The sequence below is a fragment of the Sceloporus occidentalis genome, unplaced genomic scaffold, assembly GCF_023333645.1.
Source record: "Sceloporus occidentalis isolate IW3139 unplaced genomic scaffold, rSceOcc1.0.p SCAF_4, whole genome shotgun sequence".
Classification (NCBI taxonomy): Eukaryota; Metazoa; Chordata; class Lepidosauria; order Squamata; family Phrynosomatidae; genus Sceloporus; species Sceloporus occidentalis.
In genome coordinates, this window is record NW_028316984.1 from 20,505,512 (window position 1) to 20,528,429 (window position 22,918).

The window sequence follows — 22,918 nt, forward strand, 5'->3', positions numbered from 1 at the left end:
ATTTTATTTATACCAAGGAGAATATCAAGGAGGAAGACCTTTGGCCACTTCAAGAGAGAAAGACTGAGAAAAGATAAAGACATAACTATAGATATAACTATAGCAGATGGAAAGAGGGGAGGCCTTTCTTTCTTTCCTTCCTTCCTTCCTTCCTTCCTTCCTTCCTTCCTTCCTTCCTTCCTTCTCCATTTCCTTCCTCGCCCAGGAGGCCTCCTTTGAATGGAGCCCAAGGAGGAGAAGGAGGAGAAGGAAGGAGGCGCTGAGGGGAAAAGGGCGGCCTGCAGGAGAAGGAGGAGGAGAGGCCTGTTCGCCGGAAGTGAGCGCCGCCTGCCAGCAGCCTGTGAAGGGAGGGGAGCGCCCTGGAAGCCCGGCCGGCGAGGAGAGCCACTGGTGCTGCTGCTCCTAGCGCTGCTGCTGTGGCAGCCATAGCAGAGACCAGGAACTAGGCGCTGCTCCTGAGAGGGAGCATTAGGAGAAGGATTAGCAGGAGAAGAGGAGGAGGAGGAGGACCCAGGAGGCGCCTTCACGGTGAGTCCCCCATCCTCTGCCCTTCTCTACTCAGGGAGCAGGAACACCACCACGCCTTCCTTCCCTCCAGACCTCCATTTCCCTTGTTTCTCCAAATGAATGGGGGGGCAAAGGGATTCAGCCTGGTTGTGGGGGGAGAGGGGGCTCTTCCTCCTCCTCCTCCTTCATCCCCCTTTTCCTCCTCCACTTCTTCTTCCTCTTCCTCCTCTGCCCCCCCCCCCAATTTTCTTCCTGGGGTTGCTGGGAATGAGGCTTCCTCTGGGGCTGGGTTTGGGAGAGGAAGAGGGAGCCAGGGGTAAGTGGTTTCCTCGCCTTGTTTTATTGTCTCTGGTTCTGGGTCACACAGAATTAACCACCATCACCCCCCAGTTACTCCCCATTCCTCAACTGCTGTCACCCCCCCAGTTTCTCCCATCCCAGAAACACCACCCCCATTTCTCCCCAACCCAGAACTACTATCACCCATTTCTCCCCAACCCAGAATTGCTATCACCCCATTTCACCTCTCTCCAGACCTACTATCCCCCCATTTCTCCCCACCACAGAATTACTATCACCCCCTTTCTCACCAACCCAAAACTATTATCACCCCCATTTCTCCCCACCCTAGAACTACAATCACCCCCATTTATCACCAGCCTAGAAATACTACCCCCCAAATTTCTGCCATCCCAGAAATACCACCCCACTTTCTCCCACCCTATAACTAACATCACCCCAGAACCACCATTAGCCCCAATTTCTCTCATCCCAGAACTACCCCCTCCTATTTTCTCTCTACTCCAGAACCACCACTACCCTCAATTCTCCCATCCCAGAACTACGACCCCCCCCCCCATTTCTCTCCAATTCCTCCCCACCCCAGAAATGCACCCTTCCAGAGGGAAGAAATACATTAATAATATGTTGGCACTGAATCCCCCTTCCTCCCTCATCTCTTCTTTCAGTCTATTTGGAGGCACAAAATGTGTGCGCCCGCCCTGTCTGTCTGTCTGTCTGTCTGGGTGGGTGTTGCATGGCTTCTCTGCTATATTTGAGGTGCATGGAGGGAGGGAGGGAGGGGGTTATTTGCTGGATATGTGTTTGTGCAATATGAAAAAGGCACTGCCAAGTCCTCCTTCTTCCCTAGGAAAGAAATGCTGTGGGGCTTCTGTCCTCCTCTTCCTCCTCCTCCCTCCAGCCTGCAGGAGAGGGAAGAGGGTGGGCTTGCGACAGAAAAAGCAGCATCACATCCTTTTTCCTCTGCCTGGGAGTGGGGTCCAGACTCCACACCCAGTCTCTCGCCTTCTTCCTTCTGGAAACAGTCAAGCACCGGCTTGAAAAGCAGAGGAGAAAGGTGGAAAATGAGAACCAGACATCCTCCTTTTCCAGGACATGTCCTCCATTTTAACCGTCTCCCACAAGGGATTTCAAAATGCCCTCCATTTTGAGCAAGTTTGAGAAGCATGGGTTTACATTTCTCTTGGGTGCTTTCAGCTTTTATTTTGTAACGCCCTGCATTTTTCTCCAAGGTCCTACGTTTTGCGGCGCCACGTCCGTTCTCCTTGGCGGGTATGACATCTGGTCACCCCTCTGGTGTGGGTCTAAGGTTCTGGTTAGCTCTCCCCATCCATCTGAAATCTGCCAAACCCCCACTGCACACATACACACAAGGATCGCTGTCAAACCAACAGAGGTTTGCACATCAAAAAATAAATAAATGCATGGAGAAGCAAAAATATCACTGAGCTGAAGCTTTGGAATAAACTTAAGGGCTGCAGGAGAAAGGATTGTGCAGGGCACACACAGAGAGGCATTCAGACAGTTGTCAGTTCCAGCAGGGACTCCACCCCACCATTCCCCTCTACAAGGATATGCAGATTCATGTGGAATAATTCATGAACACTTAAGGATATTAAGAACGGGGTGTTAAGGGCTCGAAAGTGTTGATGGGTGTGAAATCTGTGCTTCCTTTTAGAATGCATTGCGATAACTGGAGTATAAGTGGGCTGGTGCGTTACGGAAGACTCTTGCAGGCACAGCTGGTGGCTCCCTCGATTAAAATGAAGAGAGACACGTCTGATGTGTGGTGAAAATAGGACTGTTGCTATTCCCGAGGGGGTATTTTGTAACGTAGAGGATTGCCCAGCAAATATTTGTTCCTGGCAACTTACCCTTTTTTCAAGCATATTTTAATATTGGCATTTTGTGCAAGAAGACATAAAACAAGCCCTTGAATGCCATTTCTGTTCTCACTTCATTTACACCAGTAAATCTCAAACCTAGTTGTGTAACGCAGAATATGTTACAGAACCTGGAAGTTCTGTAAGGCTAATCTGTTATATTTGAAAGTCTGAATGGAAATGTTTTATACAATTTGTGATACATTAGTGCTATTGCTTTTGACAAAAATGAATGTTATGATTTATTGCCTGCACAACTGGAATTGAGTGTATGATGCTTCAGACTGCTGGATAAAACTGAGTGATAACCCAGAGTCAAGTGAATTTCATCCCAGATGGGTTTAGATTATCACAGTTTTACTTTGGTTGAATTGCAGCTATATGTGTGTGGATAAACTTTTAGCAAAAAACCAAAAGTGTATTTCTTTTTCTGGGACCCGTTGTAGTGAGACTAACCATATGTATAGAAATGAGTAGAGAATAGTTTTCTTCCTCTCTATGTAGCCTGTTAAATTATAGCTCTCTGCATGCTGAACAACCCCTTGTAAATGAAGGAGGTGGAGAAGTTGAGGAACGTGGAAAAATGCTGAATCAGAATCCAGTGTCTTGGTGTCTTTTCTCCAGTGACTAAATTTAACAGTGTTGGCTGTTCATGTGCCAGTTTCTCTTTAGGGGTATGCATGCAGAATATAGAGCTAATTGTTTTACCATGCTTCAGTTGGCATGTATCCCTCCTCTGTATGTCGCACTGGTTCCTAATGGAGTTTCTAAGAACAAGCACATTTAAGGAGACAGCTCTTGGGAAATGTACCACTACTTGTGATTTTTAGCATGTGTGTAGGCAGTATTGTGTGAGAGAGACTGGGGCTGCTCTCCTTTCATGTTTATCTGGCAGAAAATTATAAACCACAGTGAATACACTTGAGTAAACATGTCCATACATAGGCTGTGACTATAGCAATCAGTTCTGGACTTGGCAGTAACCATATGAACATGCAACCGTTAGCTCGTTTTTGTAAAGCAGTTTTTGGCAGGAGAAGACATCTTTAAATATGAGAATATATTTAGTAACCAAGGGCAGGTGAATTCTGCATCACAGAACAAGGCCAGTATTGGAATAATTGTAAGATGAATATGGCAAGGCATGGGAGACAGTCAGTGAATACCAAGTGCTGACAGTCAATGAATACCAGGTACTATAGGATATATTTAACTGGCAAAACCACCTCTGAGGATTCCTTGCCTAGGAGAACCCTATGAAATTCATGGGGTCACCATAGGTCGACAGGTGACTTGAAGGTACACTCATATAGACACTACTCATCATTCTTTGAAGATTTGTACAAAAAACTACATCAGATCTGAAATAATTGCCATATAATTTAATATTTTTGTGAATTTCCCATCAAGTCAGGGGCGTGTCTTCCCTTCTCATTTCACAGTGCCTAGTGTCATCACTATATGTTAAAAACTCTTACATAATGTATCTTTCACCCCCTTTTTTGTTTTCTTATGTTCTAAGTGTCTTTTCAGAACACAGCAGCATCCAGTCTTAGGGACTCCAAATACACACGCATAATTATAATGATACATACACCTCGTAACCTATGCTTATCTTGCCATTTCTTCATGCCAAGACAAACATTTTAATGATCCATTTGTGTTATATTTAATATGCACTTGCAGCAGCAGCTGTGTATAAATTCCTTTAGTTATATTAGGTAGGGTTGTTGTTGTTGTTGTTGTTGTTGTTGTTATCATCTCATGGTGCTTTCAAATCATAAACATTGGGTTTACTGCTTCCTGCACATACCATCAAGAGGTGGTCATTACGTCTAAATGGTTATTCTTTAGGGGGGGGGGGGGTCATGCTTTGGACACTAGCTTTAGCATGGTTGCCCATTTCTGTTCATATGCCACATCTTCAAAGCACTCCTTCATGCTTCTGTAGATACATTTGATAACATCTGTAGAAATCCAGAAAACAATGCAGTACCACCCCAGATAGCTTTTGAATCTCTTCAGCTAGTATTTTAAAAATGTCTCTTCTTTTTTGTTGCAGCCAAATCCATTCTTCTAGATATATTTTGTTTTCATTTATTCTGTCCTTCAGGCTATGCTTCCATTTTCTTTACACTGAGAAACTACCCTGACTTTCTGGTAAATTGCACCTTTAATGGTAATTTTCTGTGGGTATTGGAACAAGTCTCCCTGATCTTCATCTTTGTCTTGTACTACAGCAGTAAACCCTTTATTCTTGTTCTATTTGTGTTGCTTTTTCCATTTTTCCCCCATTTCAAAATGTGCTGCTGAAATCTCACATAGGACAGTTCTGGGCACCAGTTTAAGAAGGATATCAGCAAGCTGGAATTTGGCCAGAGGAGTTAAAAGTAGATAGGAAGGCTCAGGGAACTAAAGCCCAGTAAGAGAGTGGTTGAGGGAGTTTACCATGTCTAGTCTGGAAAAGAGATTAATGAGAGGTGATATGATACTCATCTTTAGATATCTCAAGAGCTGTCAAAATTGAAGATGAGGCAATCTTGTTTTTTCCTGCTCTGCAGAACACAAGACCCAAACCAGTAGATTCAAATTCCAAGAAAGGAGGCTCTGTTTAAACATTAGGAAGAATGTTTGGATTCAGTTGGACTAGATTAGCCTTGGGGTATCTTCCTATTCTGCCATTCTGTGATTCTATGAACTTACTTACCAAACTGGTATTTACCATACAATTTCCATTAGTCAGCTTTTATTTAGAGGAAAGAGCCAGTGTGGCGTAGTGGTTTGAGTACTGGTCTATGACTCTGGAGACCAGGGTTCGATTCTCAGCTTGGCCATAAAAGTCACTGGGTGACCTTGGACAGGTCACTCTCTCTCTCAGCCTCAGGGGAGAGGCAATGGCAAATCTCTGAACAAATCTTGGCTAGAAAACCCCATGATAGGTTTGTCTTAAGGTTTCCATAAATTGGAATCAACTTGAAGGCTAATAGGTTGTTGTTGTGTGCCTTCAGGTTATTTCCGACTTATGGGGAACCTAAGGCAAACCTATCACTGGGGGTTTCTGAGGCTGAGAGTGTGTGACTCATCCAGAAGAAACCCAGTGGGTTTCCATGTCTGAGTGGGGAATTGAAGTCTGTTCCCCAGATTTGTAGTCTAATACTCAAATCACTACACCATGCTCGCTCATTGAAAATTATGCCAGCCACAGTGGCTATGAACTTGGCTTTGCTGGGGAAAGGGGCTCACCTACAAATAAATGGCCTTTATAAGGGTAGGGGGGATATAAGTGGTGACATAGTCTAAGCCAGTGGTCCCCAAAGAGATTTTGGACTTCAGCTCCCAGAAGCCTCAGCCATGTTAGTCAATAGTTCAAAATCCCTTAAAGAGCACAATTTGGGGACCACTGAATTTCTAAAACAAACTCTTGCGTTTGAATTGTCTCTTTATTTCATTTATTATTTTAAGACTAGAAAACGAGCACAAATAGTAATACAAAGAAAAGTGAAGCAAGGCCACAGTCTTCCTTCTTTTTCTTTTACTGTATTATTACAATTATTACAACCTCATGATGGTGTATTTTATTGATATGGTGGCATTCTTGTCAAATTAGGTGTAAGTGCTGTAGCCTATCTTCATTTAGTGTCTGTAAACCATTGGCTCATCATTGTCTCATATTTGTCATCTTGAGTATTTGTCATCTTGAGTATCTATTTCATTTCTCTCCTCATATTTTGGCTTGCTGAACTAGTAAGCTATGAAAGCTACCACTTAAGACAATTTAATGATTTGTTAAATAACAAATGCATTATTAAAATAGCATAATATGATTACATTATGTTGTTGGATACATAAGGGAAGATATGTATCTGCCTTATTACTATACCATCATCACATAGTAAATTTGAATTAGTATCTTTCTTAGGGCTACTGGTCTTGGAAAGGCCTTGTTGGTCCCTGTCTATGGGGAAGCATAGGAGTTTCATGCTGTAACTAGTTGTTTAAACCAACCTATCTGTTTGGTCAGTCAGCCTTTCATATCCATGGACTTTTTTATCCACAGATTCAACCATCCATGGCTTGAAAATGTTATCTATCTATCTATCTATCTATCTATCTATCTATCTATCTATCTTCCAAATTTCAAACCTTGATTTTGCCATATTATACTGTATAAGGGACACCATTTTACTAGGCCATGGTATATAATGGGACATGAGCATCCATGGATTTTGTTATCCATGGGATCCTGGAACCAAACCCCAGTGGATACCAAGGGCCTACTGTACTTTACATACTTCTAAGTAAAAATGCATGCTCATTAAGTTGACGTAACTATTAAAATGCTAATTTACAATTAAGGAGGTAATTTATACTAGCTTACCAACTGGTAGTATATGATTTCTTCTGATGTTGTAGAAAATTATTTAATAGGTGATGACATGTCCTGGATCCAGAGGGTAGGTCTATGACAATATGCTGTTTTCTGGTTCACAGTACTGAGCCCATAATAAATACTGGTTCTGTTTGTCCATAGTGCTAAGGCAGAAATTGTGGTTTAATATACTAGAATGTACATGAATGACATCCAGCTTCATTCCTCCCTTTACATGAAAGAGTAGACAAGGCATCAGTAAACCAGAGATAAACAGGGGCCAGCCCCCCTCCCCCATGCATATATTTTAACGCTTTTTCAACTTCTTTTGGTCTGATTTCCAGATACGTAGAAAGGTTGAGGGATTGGGATTAAGGCAAAACACTGATCCTACTGGTATTTTGGGAAGGATGTGTGGTTCTGAGAGCTTCAGTGGGTCTTGGAAAACTTGGACAGGCTGAAGAAAAGCTCTGCAGGGCTGCATTTTCCCCTACCCCTGAATTAAAATACAGCTTCCCGTAACATGCAAGCAAGCCAGGTTCAGAAGCCTGTTTAAATTTGACTTAAAAGTCCCATGTACTGTAGTTTCTTTTAAAAGCCATTTTAGCCACGCCTTTCAGCAATACCTTTTACAAATTGTATGTTTGAAGAAGTAACATGTGACTAGTTAATTCTGATACCAGAAGCATTTGCTAGGCCTTTACTGGAAGCAGATCATGGAGAACCAATTTCCCCCAAACTGAATATAAGAAAGAGATAGAGCCTAACGTCCACGCATCTAGCCCCATTTGCTGCAGTGCATGGTGTGTAGTGCTCAGATTTCCTCTTATCAGAGCAGACAGCTGACTTAGGTTTGCAAACAACACTATTCTCTGAACACCTGATATTAAACATTTACAATTTCTTAAAGGTTTGTTTAATTACCATAGCTGATAAGAGGAACTTGGGTGGGTCAGGTATGAGAAGCTTTGAGTAAACTGAGGTAGGCAGAGATCTGGTGGACAAGGCTAGTAGGATTTGTCAAACCCCCTACTTTATGCGGGTGCCAGATATCAGTAAAATATTCATAACACCTGACCTTAAAAAGCATATTCTCTCTCCCACATTTCTCTTTTGCATTGAAGAGGTCAGTGTGTTTAATACTGGGTCATGGAATAAATGTGTAAACCGCATAAGTATAGGCTTAATTTTAATATAATTACCAGGTTATCTAAAGAAAGACGCAGCTACTTGGGAAAGGCATAAAAAATCTTACTTGTGTAAGATTTCTCTCATTTTATATGTTATCAATCTGTTTTATTTCTCTGTTTCCTGTTTTCTTACTCCTTATAAATCATAGAACATACCTTTAAAAAAATCATTTCCCTACAGTGATAAGATATTTCTGTAGGAAAAATTAATAGGGTGATATTGCCCTGAAGCTGCTTGAACAAGTTATACAGTGTGAAAAGTCTACTATTGGCATTTTTTACATAGTTATTTATTTTGCGGTGATGGCTCAAAAATATAATATAATCACATTCAACAGCCTTCTCAAGGTTGAATATAGACAGCTAGCTTAAGTGGTTTGGGGAGTCTATTTAAATTTATTGTCATTTACACTTTTGATTGATGTTACACATGATCCGGAACAAATGACACCTTGACAAGATTTGAGACTGCTGTGGACTGCCTCATGCCATTCTGGAAAGAAGTCCAGGAGATAACAGGAAACTCTTGATATTCCCCTGGGAACCCATGTAGAATATTGCTGGGTTCTATCTTGACTTTTCTTTCCCCTACCCCAAAAAATAGCCACTGAAGGCATTGGCCAGTCTTATACCACTAGTTGTTACCCATGATCTGGCTGCACTAGAACAAGTACTTCAAACTGAGGGGCTTCTCTCTTTCCATTACAAATAGAAGTGTCTGTGTTTACAGTAATTTCTTTTCACACTGCACTTTTTCTAAAGGTGTTGCTGTTATTCTACTCTCTGCTCCATTGTTCTATATATATATAATTCAGCTCTTTCTCTCTTCATGTTTATATCCTTTTATTTTATATGAAATTGGTTAACAGTTACTTAACTGGCTGAGAGAGTTTGCTTCTCCTTGGCACTCACATGCAAGATGCATTTTCCACAACTTTCTCTGGAGAATGGATAAACTATTGCAGATCTAAGGACTATTTCACAAGAAAAACTGTTTGCCAATAGAATCCTCTGTCTTTTGGATAAATGCCTATTTTTCCCTTGCTTTATACATCCTTCCAGCTGTATTTAATTTAAATAAAATGTGGATATCCTGATTCTTCCAAAGTGTGTAGTTTTTGTCAAGAACTGTTTTTTGTTGGAATCTGCATGCAAGTAATTAATTTGGAAGAGTAGCTGCTTTAGTTCCAGTTATTTCAGAGCATAATATAATTATGCCAGTGGCAACATGGATCACAGAACATAGTTGTATGTATTATTAAACTTTTTACTCTGCACATTCACAAGCAGAGACTCCTTGGCGGGATACAGACGGGCAAAAAGGGGTGTATTCATGACGTCATGAAGGTAGAGCCTTCAGACGGGCCTTACCTGAATGCCGCCATGAACACGCCCCCCGCACGCCCCAAGCGGGAAGAGGCGGCATTAAAAAGGTGCTGCTTTTCTCCGCTTCTTTTCCGTTTGATGCGCAGCTGCGCAGCTCCGTCTGTAAGCTGCTGCACCGGTACGCCAGAATTGCTACGCCGCTAATTTAAGTTGCCCATTTAAAAGCTCTGTGTCTGCTGTGTCGCATAATGAGTCAGGGTCCTGGAACATGCACAGTTTGCAGTCAGGCTTTAATTGCAGCGTCAGCTGCCATGCAGGTGTGGAAGCTGCAGCACAGCTCCAGCGCATTTTAAGACTCGTAACCCTAACCCTAACCCTAACCCTAGAGCAACATGTACGCATGCGCTGCTTGGAAAGTTTGGACTTTAAAGTGAGCCCCTACACACATTCCTGTGCCATTTTCACCTAACAATAAAAACCCCTAAAACTGTAAATATTTACATATGTACAAGGGAGGTGATGGGGGATGGCAGGGGGACAGCGGTGGCAGCGGCGACAGCTGTAGCTGTGCATTGCAGATTCAGCAGGAGCGCGGGGACCAAAGGAGAGGAGGCATCCATGATGCTGGTGACACTGGCAAAGTGCAAGCGGGCAAGGATGCCAACACCAACTGATCACCAGCTGGCAGGAGACCACCATTGTTCTTGGGCAGAGCGGGGAAAAAAGTTTTAAAGGGGCTTGGGCACTTTAAATGTGCCCATAGGCTTTCTGCCGCCGCTGCTTAGCGCTGCAGCTGCGCATCCTCCAGCCGGCAAAGGAAAAAAAAAGCCCCGTTTTTGGCCGCCCGTGAGGAAGCTGCCTCTCTCTTTGCAGCGTCTTCCGAGGTGGCGGTTTGGAAACTGCGGGTCAGAAACGGCCCCAGGTGAGGCGTCTTCACTGCCCCCCATGTGGAAGCCCCATCTCCTGAGCCACGCCCCCGGGGTGGGCGGTCTGGAGGCTCCGTATTCAGCAGAATACACCTCCAAGACGTCTTCCCCTGCCCGTTTGTATCCCGCCCTTAATTGTTATTTGCAGCTCAAGATATCTTAATGCCCAGTCATGAGAAATATCTCAATATGATTATTTTGTTTGTAGTGGTGTGGGGATAACACTGTGATTCAGGAGGATGTTCTTGGTCAGTCCTGGAGACCACAGAGATGCACAGTGGAAGCAATATCCTTTTAGTGTGTAAGTCTGTAGATCAGACCCAACACCCTCCCTTTTGAAAGAGGAGTCTGTATCAAAGCCTTTCAGGTTAGGAAGGAGGGAGTCAAAAGCATTTCCTAAATCAAAGCATCTTAGCATAAACAAAAGGCATTGTGCAGATATTCTCACCTTTCCTCAATGGAGTTTATGGCAATAAAAGGAGAAAAATGAAGAGGCTGTGAGGAAAAACTGGGAATTTCCAGTTGAAGGAGATATCACATGCACCCCAGAAAATTCCATGAATTAGGTAGGACAATGGTGTGATTGTTTGAAAGCACCTTTGGTTCTGCAAGCATTAATTAGTGAATAGAGCTAGTGTCGTTTCCTGTCTAGTTTGGGATGGGGGTGGCCTGTAGTGCTGGACTGAAATTTCTATAGTCTTCAACAAGGGCCAAAACAGATGGCCCTGAAGGGGCAACTTCAAGCCACCCCAGAGAAAGCTGGACCAGAGCCGCAACAATCTCACGCCATGTCCCCGATCCAGCTTTTTGCTGGCTGAAAAAGAGGCAGCAAAATACCAGTCATTTTTGAGCCAGCAAAAAGCCAGCTTTTCCACCACCACCGCAACTTTACAGTGCTCCTATGGCATGCAGTATATAAATGCTATGCCACCAGAGTGCCACAATGCTGGCCACCATCTGGGCGAGCGGGCAGCATGACACTGGCTTGGGGGCATCATTGGGGCATACGTCAACTAAATGCCACACCCCACACCACCCCCAAGCTGACGCTTACTGCTGGTCTGTTTCAGCCCTAAAATGGTAGAATTCAGACAGAACTGTGTTAATCTGGAATATCAGGAGTCAAAGAGATCTTGCAGCACCTTTGAGACTAACTGTGCAAAAGAAGTTGTAGCATGAGGAAGAGACCATGTCTACAAAAGCTCATGCTACAACCTCTTTCATACAGTCTCAAAGGTGCAGTAAGACCCCATTGCACGCTGACTAGGAGTAATGATAGCTGGTATCTAACAAAATCTGAAGAGAAACAGGTTGCCCACCCCAGCTCCAATTCTTGCTCAATTCAGATATAGCTCATGTTAAATTATTTGTCAGCTAGGGCTTCAGCCAGGATCCTTTAAGTAACAAACTATTGGGTTTTCATGAAAATGTGTGTGTTTGTCCAGATTATTCTCATTTGTGTTCGAAAATCTACAGTGGCTAGCAGGCAGACCCTGGAGAGGTATTTTCACAGTTTTCCTAAAAAAATGTAGATTTAAGATCAAGCAGGGTGGGAGAGAGAGAATGTGTACATTAGAGCTCTGTCAACAGTATCTTATAGGGAAATTACTGCCCAGGCAAAGCATGTTTTCCCCCTAAAACTGATTGCCTTCCTACTTCTACATCAGTAGGTGACACAACTGAACCAAAGTTGGGAAGACTAATGGATTCCAGACACTGTTTCCTACTGAAATTGGGCAGAATACAAGAAGTGACTTTGGCCTTGTCTGCATGGGTCAAAAAAACTATTCCCCCCCCCCCTTGCTCTGGTGTCGCCTGTCCGGACAATATATAGCCCAAATCCTGATTCTGGTTTGGAAAGTCTGGATGCTGTTCAACACATCCCACAACAGAATCAGAGTAAAACAAGGTTAAAACACATTTTAAAACTTATGTGTTGATCCAGCTCTTCCTGGAAGAACTGGAGCTCTCCATTTTCACAGCACAGTGACTTTCTGCCCAGGTGTCCTGCTGGGGTGGCAGTTGTGTCTGCCACCACCACAGGTTGCTTGTTATGAGGTCAGAACACTGCACCTCCCGTGCGACCATTCCTGAGTGCCTTGTTCTGACCTCAGAAGCAAGCAACCTGCAGCAGTGGCAGATGTGCTGGCCCAGTGGGACGCACATGTGGAGAGATGCCATGGCATGTAAATGGAGGGCTAGGTAATGGGGGGGAATGAGGCATCTCTTGGGCCAGGATACTCCAACCTGCCCCTGGAGTATCCTGGCCAATATAGATAAGGCCTCAGTCTTGGGAAGTAGAGGATGAAACTCATTGTTTGCATGCATAGCTTTGCAGTGGAAATAACTCAAGCTCAGCAGACTGTTTACAACCTAAAACAATAATAAGATTTTAACTGAACAGAGATTTGGCAGTAGGACTGTGCTCAATTGGCCTGTTTGGTGCAGTTAAAAACTGGTCTGCTTCAGATCCGCTGTTGACCAAATGATAAAAAATAAGGGTAAGAAGTTTTATGAAGACGCTGCTGCTATCTTGTCACATGCAGGTTGTTAGTTCTGCCCAACAGTTGACATCACGCCAAGATTATGTTGATAAATAGGCAGGATTTGTGTTGATAGAAGACTCCTAAAATGACTGGATTGGTAGCTGAAATCACTCAGGAGTTCTGGTATGCTTTATTGCAGATATAAAAAGGCAATTCTGTGTGCCCTTAGAAAATAATTTTACATACCTTGATTAGATGGAAGTTTTGATTTTTCTTGTAGGTTTGTGTGTGAGACATAATTCTTTCGAGGTACCAAAAAAAGTGTTTGAGGAAGAGCCACAGGTTCATAGTTGCAGTATTCAGTCCAGTTCCCAGTTTTGAGAATTTTCAGTTGAAATGTGTAATGTAGTATAGACTGGAATAAATACTGTCTAATACATTGGACAAAGGAGATGGTACTAGGGTCCAAGCCACAGTGAAGAAATAATCCAGTTTGAGACCGCTTAACTGCCCTGGCTCAGTGCTAGAGAATCCTGGGAATTGTACTTTGTTATAACACCAGAGCTCTCTGACAGAGAAGGCTATAAATACTGTATCTCATAAAATTGCAGTTCTCAGAATTCCCTAGCTTTGAGCCAGGGAAGTTAAAGAAGTCTCAAACTGGATTATTTCTTCAGTGTGTTTTGAACCAAAGTTAGACGGATCATTGTTCTGACCTTTTGTAAGGCACCTTCAACAACAATGAAAATTTTCATCCTTTTCTGTTTTTGTGGTAATATATATATATAGCCATCAATATTTAAATATTTAAATTCTTGAATTTGGGGTGACTGGTCCTCCTAATTTGAGGCAATATCCTAGGTGCTGGAGAACCCTTATGAAGTAGGAAAAGTCAGCCAGTCTCACCATGTTGCAGTGACCATCCTGGCAGCTAGGAAATAAAAGAACAGTATTTTATTTGGACGATATGAGCTGACTGTGTTTAACAATAGTGGGTTCTCATCCAAGAGAGTGTGCCAGGAATGTCTCCAATGGTATGAATTACTGTAGCACAGAGGTTTAACTGAAATCAAGCCAGATTTCCTTGGCTTGTAGATAATGGGGAACTCTGCCTTAATATGAGACAGGATGTTCGGTTTGTGTTGAAGCTGACATGTGTTATGATGAGGGAGGTGAGGAAAGTGGGCTTGACCAGGAATGATCATCAGAATGCAGCTGAGGTGTTTTGCTTTTAGAATTAGCGTGGTAATTTACTAGTCAGAGATTATCAGTTTATTGCCTATCAGTTGACCATTTTCAGTTCTTATTTTGGAAGGCTGGACCAAAAGATGCTTTATCAGTTTATGGTTTGATAAGACATTTGCCTGTTTTATATCTGTAAATGAAAGGATGGCATTCGCAAGAATAACACTTTTGCTTTGGTCCTGGGTGGATGGATTTTCTGAATGGAGCTATTATTAAAAGTTGTAACTCATAACATTTTTTAAAAGCATCAATTGCTTGTACCACAGATATTATTAACAGAAGTTTTTAATCAGCATAAGTATCAAATCTGTTGAAGTATTTTTGTCATGTTGTAATAAACAGAATCCTTTAAAAACAATTACTTCGCATTGTTTGACATGTGAATTGACCCACAATTTTTAGCAGTCCTATCCCACTTGTATTCTTTCTGTGCATGATTGAGTGTATAATTTAAGATTTAAGGTGTCTGGGATGAAGACTGTTGTTAGTAAGATGGTGGACTTGATTCTTTAAATTATCAGAGGAAGTTCGACTTAATTTCTGAAAATCCCAGCCAGTATAGCCAATGGCTTGGCAACCTGGGAATTGTAGTCCAACAATACCTAGAGACGTCAGTGTGGGAACCACTGCTCTGTTTCTGTCCATTTCTCTATCAGAGGCATTCAAAATATATTGTGGCTGGCTTCTGGTATTTGAATCATCTGTAAGATATTCATATTCAAATTTAATTCAGCATTTTTAGGCCACATTCCTATGCTGCACTATCATTACTAAAACTTCTTTAAAGGCTGTAATAGATTAATCAGTTAAACTGGGTGATACCTTAGATATGAATTAACTTCCAGATCATTGGTACTCACAGCAGGGTCTGCAGGTTCCTCCCATTTTTTCTCCTTCTTTGCTCTGGACATATTCCTGCCCTTCCCTTGCTGGCCTTTAACAAAGGCATGTTATATCACCATAGATGTTAAATGTAGTTTGCACTGACTAAGATCTTTTAACTAGGGTTTGCAAACCAGCTCCAAAGTTTGGTTTTATATTCTAATACCAACTGCACTTATAAAACTAGTTTTCTTTCCCCCATTATTTCAGGAACAAGAAACACAGGAAGGGATTTACAAATGACTCTTCACTCACTGATCATGCTTAGATGATCTTGTCTCTTATTAATAGATACAAATGAGTGTGTCCATGTGTGAGAGCCCTTCAGGAAAACCACAGTTCAACCAGGGAATATATAAACTTGGCTCTTGTGGAAGTGGGAATAGGGACTGTATCTGTTGGCAAAGGGCTCATTTATAATGGTGTCTAGATAAGCTGAAATATGACTAAACAAACCAGGCCAATGCAGTGAACCTGATAGTGCAGATTTCAATATTAAAATCAGTCTTAATTTTTATACCTTGTGTCCTAGATTTGGCTCATGTAATTCCCAGCAGACTCACATCTTTATGCCAAAAAGGATATTTTTGAGGAAAGGAAAATAATTGTTGTTTTGGGATGTTATTCACACTCAGAAATCTATCTGAACTGTGCCAATATGTTGCACAGCTGCTGAGATGACATAATGGTTTTTTTGTTCAACTGAGGGCGTAAATAAGAACTTCCTTCCTCCTTCATTCATACTTGTTCTAACAGCACAGAACTATGATTTTGAGATTTATTATGAAATTACTTTCCACTGTAAAACACTCTACAACAGTATCTTAATGTAACAGATTTACTTTCTTGATCCATTATGGAAATAGAAAGCAGCATAATTTTAACTTTCAGATTCTGGATAAGAGGCTGGTTGACTGCTGAGCACCTAATAATTACAGGTTGAACCCAACTGCTCTGAGTGTATGTGTTCCTTCTGGTCACTTGTTGACATAGGGAACTCCCATGACTTTTATATGGTTTTCTTGATTAAGATGTATTCAGAGGTGATTTGCCATTGCCTTCCTCTGACTGCAGCCTGCAACACCTGATGTTCTTTGGTGGTCCCCCATCCAAGTACTAACCAGGCCTGGCTCTGTTTAGCTGCCCATTGTGATAAAATTAGAATTGCTCTGGGAATGTTATGAAACCTTCATCTTGATGCGGACCTTACCTGATAGGATCATAGACTCTACACCTGAATCATCCTTTTAGCATCATTTTTTGCTGTTAAGTGTTGTTGGTGCTCCAGTGTCATAGGAAAGAAAGAAACTTTTGTAGCTAAATGTGCACAAATTTAGTGCCAGTCCCTGGCACATTGGGAAAAAATAATTGCCAATTCCCCAAATCAGAAATAGTGCTTTGGAATAACATCACAGCAAAGAGAGGATTTAACTTGAAGTTAAAAAAAATGGGAAAGCTCTCACAGACAGTCCACCTTTAGTGCCAGGCAAAGAAGGTTATCCTAGTCCTCTTTGTTGTTGTTGTTGTTCCAATACAGTGGGCCCTTGATATCCACTGGGGGTTGAATCCGGGACCCTCAGTGGATACCAAAATCTGTGGATGCTCAAGTGCCATTACATTTAATGAAGTAGTAAAATGCAGTCCCTTATATAAAATGGCAAAATCAAGGTTTGCTTTTAGAATTCATATATTTTTAAATTTTAAAAATATTTTCAAGCTGTAGATGGTTGAATCTATGGATAAAGAACTGGAAAGTTTTCCACTACGAACTGGAAAGTTTTCTAAGGATCTGGCCACTTCTACAGCATTAACCAGGTCATTGCTGTTGGTTACCATCAGATCTAAAATAGCTGATCCCTTTGTTACCTCTTGGATTTACAGGCCTGAAGCAGATGGGCAGCAAGGAGCAGCCTCTGGCTGCTCCAGCTGTGATTGGGCGGCAATTGGCCCAGGACCACAGTGACTGCATGGCCCATTCACAAAGCGGGCCACTGCCAGGAGCAGATTAAATCCACTCCTTTTTCCAGCAGCTTCTGGCCACTTTGGGGAGGAGCACCATCTGAATGCCATGCCCTCGAAGTGGACAGAAACCACCACTTTTGGCCCATCTGTTTCGGGCCATTTATAATTCATATCAGGGTGGTTTTTATGGAGCAGGTGGGTTTTAGTTATGCTTTTAGCTTTTCTATATTTTTATGTGATTTTATATTGTATGTAGATTATTTTAATTGTTTTGAATTTTATTGATTCTTTTTTAAAAAAATTATCTTGGGTCCCTCCTGGGAGAAAGCTGGCATACAAATGAAATAAATAATAAAAATAATATCACTGTTGTTCCTATCCCCTCTATTTTTAACCAGATGCCGCCAGCCTGGCTCCCAGGATTCAAATCATGGATCTTTTCACAGACATAAACATGTTTGATGTATAATGCAACTCTTCCTCCTTTCTTGTTCAGTCTATTTCTTTGAAATAGGTTATACTCCTCTATTACTACATTTCCAATCATGACCCATGCCACTAGGTTTCAGTGATGCCTAATATCATATTAGCTTTGCTGTATTAAGGGTTCAAGTCCATCCTGTTTGTTTCCCATGCTCTATGGATTAATGTAGAGCTATCTAAGACCATGGGTCATTCCCCCTAGTTCAGTGGTCGCCAAACTGTGCACTTCAAAGAATTTTGGAGTTCATCTCCCAGAATCCCAGACTATTGGCCAACATGGCTGAGGCTTCTGAGACCTGATCTCCAAAATGTCTGAAAGGCCACAGTTTGGGGTCCACTGCCCTAGCTATTTATTTAAGTTTTTTCTTTCCTCCCACTTTTGGACTCTTGTACTGATGGTTACCATCTTGTACTATTCATCCAGTTCTCTCTATAACATTCAGGCTGCTATCTCCAACACTTGATGAACTCCTGCCCTCAAGAATACTGTCTCCCTCCCTGATGTAACTCAGTTTAAAGCCCTCCTGATAAGATGTGTGAGCCTCTTGGCAAAAACATTCCTGCCAGCTGCTGTGAAGTGCAACCCATTACTTGCCAGAAGTCTATCTTCATCAAACTGCAGGCCATGGTCCAAGAAGCCAAATTGTTCCCAGTGATACCATCTGGGGAGCCAATTGTTCCCCACTACTATTTTCTCTCCCTTCCTGGACTATGCCCTTCAGTTGGGAGGAGAGGCATGAAGATCCTTCAACTTCCTATCCAGATCCTTGCAATCCCCTGTGATTAGCTAAAGGCTAAGTTTTGCAATGTCATTGAGTCCCACATAGACCAAAAGGAAGAGTTAATGGTCAGTGGGCTTGACAAGTCTTGTTACCCTCTCTATTACATCACAGATTTTTGCCTCAGGGAGACAGCACACCTCTTAGGTCATCATATCAGGCCTGCAAACCACTGTTTCTGTTCCCTTCACAGGAAGCCCATCACCATCACCTCATTTTCCTTCTTTATTTCATCTGCCAACTCTGTCATGCCTCATATTGGCCTCTCACCTGGACAGTGCTAGAGCATTTTCTACCTGCCCTGAAGATGCAGCTGGCATTATCAGTGCCCAGCTAAAGAATGGATGGGGCCAGCAGCAGGTTTTTAAAATTTATATGCCAACCTCTGTTTACCAGCAGTGTGGGGAGGGCTTCCTTCAGGATGGGTCTGGCTTCTCCCATACATCCAGGACAAATTACCTGTTCATCAAAATCCACTACCCCAAAGGGGAAGAGCCAGTCCCACCTCCCCAGTTTCAACCTATCTCATCCGGAAACAGAACAGTGACCAGGTTGTTTGCCCTTGAGTTAGTGAACCAAGTACCTGTAAAGGCCTGCTAAAAGGAATACTACTGTGATCACTGTGCCAGCCAGACTGTGTGGTTATAATTCACAGACCAAGCAGAAAGATTGCCATCCTTTAAGGCTATGTTTTATTAAATAAGATAAAGAATTGCCTTTGCCTCAAGCAGTACAATTGAACAGTTGCAACACTGTTTTTGCTTACTAATTAGCTAGGTAATTACGCAGGAAGAGTGGCTCACTTAAACTACTGTTGCAGGTGAGAATTCAAAATTGCAGGTGTCTTCACACATCCAGGTTTTTCCACTTGTCTACAAACTGTAGTGGCTAGTTTTTCATCTCTTTCTGGTATGTGCTGAAAGCTCTACTTATTATATGTGTTGGGAAAAAACCTTTTTTTAAAAAAAATTATGAGGTGTGAGTGAAGAGGATGGATTATTATGGGCAGACCATTTCCCCATAGCATGCAGACATTGTAGGCACTATAGAGCAAGATTTGGATTGCGTCTTTTGTTATATTATGGCTGGTATTTTATACTTAGAACTGTAGATAAGGTTGAGAATTAACCCACTAGCTCTGAATAGATTTTACAGTGTGGTTATGAGGTTAGATCACATGAAGAAGAGGATAAATATGTCAGAATCACACACTGTAAAAATAATATGAGACCATTCTTGATCTCCAAAACATGTTCTGTCTTGATTAAAAATATATATATTCCTATGCAGATCATTACCACAAAGAACACAGGTATTTAGCCTATGGCTTATGTTGACCTTTTACTACAGTGTTGACAACACAAAAAGATACTACAGTTAGCCCTGCACATTTGGACTTTGACTTTTGCAGCTTTGATTATTCACAGATTTCATTGCTATGTTCTCTCTAGGACTCACTAAATCCTTCAGTGCGTCTCTTCTGGAATTTAACCACAGAGGCATGTTGGAGGACCTAGAGATTCCTAGAGAGAACACCTCTCTAGGCATTTAAAGGTCCTCCAGCATGATTCTATGGTCAAATTTCCACAGGTGTTGACCATAGAATTGCACCAGAAATTCCTAGAGAGGTATTATCTCAAGTTGAAAACCTAGTAGTTTCTTATTTGCAGTTTTTCCACTTTCACAGGGGTCCTGAGCTCTGAACCCCAGCAAATGTGGAGGGCCCATTGTAGTTCCTTCTCATCCTCATTCTTGAATATAATGGTTGCAACCATTTATACACTTCTCAAATTTGCTTAATATGTATTGAATGACATGGTAGGGTTTATTGCTTTTTCATGTGGTAGATGCTCAGTGCTGGTCTTCCTCTAGTATAAAGTGTTCTAAAATGCAGTGAGACCTGACTCTTAAATTACAATTACACAGATACAATACATGTTAACATACTTGAGCTTAAGTTCCATTGAACTCAGTTGGATTTGCTTCAACATGCATAAGATTGGGCTGTTAGATTCACAGTTGATGTGCATTGGTGGTGGAAGTTCTTTTTCCCATGGCTTGTAGAGAAATAGAAGCTCCTTGTCCACAGTCAGGGTCAGGATTCAGCTGTCTCCTTGGGTAAACGAACGATGAAAGCTTCAAACACTTCAGTAAAGGAATAAAACAAACAATCCTTGGCTATATTAAACTTCCTTATTTTAAAGCAGTGTTTATGTTTGTAAGCAGCTTGCATTCTACCTCTATATCATTATAAAATTCTTCTTCCCCTTCCTTAAAATGAGATCATCTTTTCCAGCACTTAGCTAGGTTGGTCTGACATAACTCAAATTAAATATTGTTATATTTTGGAACTAAGAACTTAATGCAGTTAAAACTTTTACTGTTCTACACGTTATAATAAACCACATTTTTTCTCTTGTTGTTTGGTTAACTCTAACTCAAACTATCTTCTTCTACCCTCACCATAAAGAACACAAAGCTAATACATGCACTAGTAGTCCACAGTCAGATCACCTGGAGATCCAGTCACCCCAAATCCAAGGAGGGGTTATGAAGGGCTTGGGTGGAAGAGGCAGGCACTCAAGGCTAGAAAGTGTGGGGCCAGGCTGGAAAAGGCCAATGCCACACTGTCCCACACACCATATAAGTTGGGAGAAAAATACTAGGTTTAGGAGTAGATTTCATTTCTTGCAAATTTTTTGTAGTGTTGAAGCCTCATGAACCACGGTTAAAGAAAAAGTGCATTGTGTGAGTTGTGGGATACTTTTGTGCTGCTTCTGCAAAGTTAACAATCTTAAATGTGGATTTAGGATGATCAGCCAATAAATCACAAATAATATCAAGCAATGACCAACACACTCACTGTTAGGAGATTTCCCAGGAAGTATGTCCTGGGAGCACAATATAGAGTATGGGTAACATTGGTGACTCAGTTCTTCACACTAACTGACTAAAATCCAGTTAAATATGCTTATACAGCGTGGGCCCTTGATACTAGCTGTGGTTTTGTTGTGGGACTCCCATCAAGGATACCATTTTATACATAGTAAAATGTTGTCTCTTATATAATGGCAAAATTAAGATTTGCTTTTTGGATTTTTTTTCTTTATGTGTGTGTGTATGAATATTTTCAATCTGTGGATGGATATGGAGGGAGGACTGTATGCACCATTTCTTTGAAGTGTGTTTTTCAAAGATACACAGTAGCTGTCGCACAGCAAAAAAAAAGGCTGTTAACATAACAAGAATTAACTACAAACTTGAATCAGATTGTAGTTGGGTTTAGCTTACTGGCAGTCAGCTATAATTATATATTCTGTATGGTATATGCGGGAAAACATCTTTTTTAAAAAAAGGTAGCAGCTAGAAGATTGTGTCCATCTTTATGAAAACAAAAACATACCACAGTTGAAATGCTGATACAGAGTCCTTGTTGAAAGGAATTTGGCAGCTCCTCTGGAGTTTTACTGGATAAGTACCCACATTGTACAAACTAACAACGTCTCACATGGCAGAGAATCTAAGAAGTGGGCACTAGCAAAATTGCCACTTAAATCATTTTATAAAGGATAGCTTTAAAGAGAATCAAAGGATGTTTATTATTTATGGCTTTTCTCAAAAAATGAAATCATAAGCTGGCTTTTTGGATGTTGATGCCAAATTTCTCTATAAACCTTACATCTTTTAAAACAGATAAGCTGTTTTAACAGTTTCAAAACTGGATTCTAAGATTGCTTTAGACTGCTTTTAGGAGTTTTTATGGAATATTTTACTGTGTTTTAAAGGTGTTGTATCTTTGTTTTGTTTTAGTTGATTAATATTAGTTGATCAACTCAGGAGCCCATGTGGGCTGCGAAGTGATACAGAAATACTTTAAACAAATAATAAGCAGATAGCTTTACTGTGAAGTGATTAATTCAGAATATGTCATCTTAAGCCACCATATGTGTCATATCATAGTACAGTGCACCCGCACCATACGTGGGCACACTGTACGTGGCTTTCAGCTTACGCTGAAGCCACACAGCAATACAATTAATGGTGCACGTCCCCATGGTGTGCACACACCACCGTGCCCAAGGCCCATTATATTCAGTGGGACTTGAGTATATGCATTTTTCGCGTATAAGTGAGGGGCAAACACATTTTGATGACAGATTTTAAATTTTTCCAGGGGACAGCCAGAAGCCTTGAAGAACATAGAAAAGAACTTCAATAAAGTATGTTTTCCTTTGGAATGAGTACCGTATATACTCAACTATAAGGCTACCTCATGTATAAGTCAAGGGCAGGTTTTGGTACCAAAATTACCGATTTTGATGTGACCCATGGATAAGTGACGGGTAAAACTTAGGGGCATCTAACAAAGGATATAAAGGACAAATCAAAGAAAACAATGCCAAAGATCTTACAAAATCACAACAGGTATAACTGTTTGTGTTCATACTACAGGCTGGATGGATGAGAAATTAGAGGGGGTTCAGTGCTTCCAGGGCAGATGGCACTCTTGCCTTTCACTAGGGGATGGTTCCTTTTCTTAATGAGAGTTAAAGTACAGTATGTACATTGACCCATGGATA

The 22,918-nt window shown here is 41.5% G+C and overlaps 1 protein-coding gene across 4 annotated transcripts in view; it reads left to right on the plus strand.

Annotated features, from left to right (window-relative positions):
- The first annotated feature begins 364 nt into the window (after window positions 1-364).
- LOC149313571 (ras-associated and pleckstrin homology domains-containing protein 1-like) overlaps window positions 365-22,918 on the plus strand; it is a 77,579-nt gene continuing 55,025 nt past the window's right edge. For all 4 annotated transcript variants that reach the window (XM_089519345.1, XM_089519347.1, XM_089519346.1 and 1 more), the window contains exon 1: window positions 365-528. The gene's annotated coding sequence lies outside the window, so the exon portion shown is untranslated. The remainder of the gene's footprint in view (window positions 529-22,918) is intronic.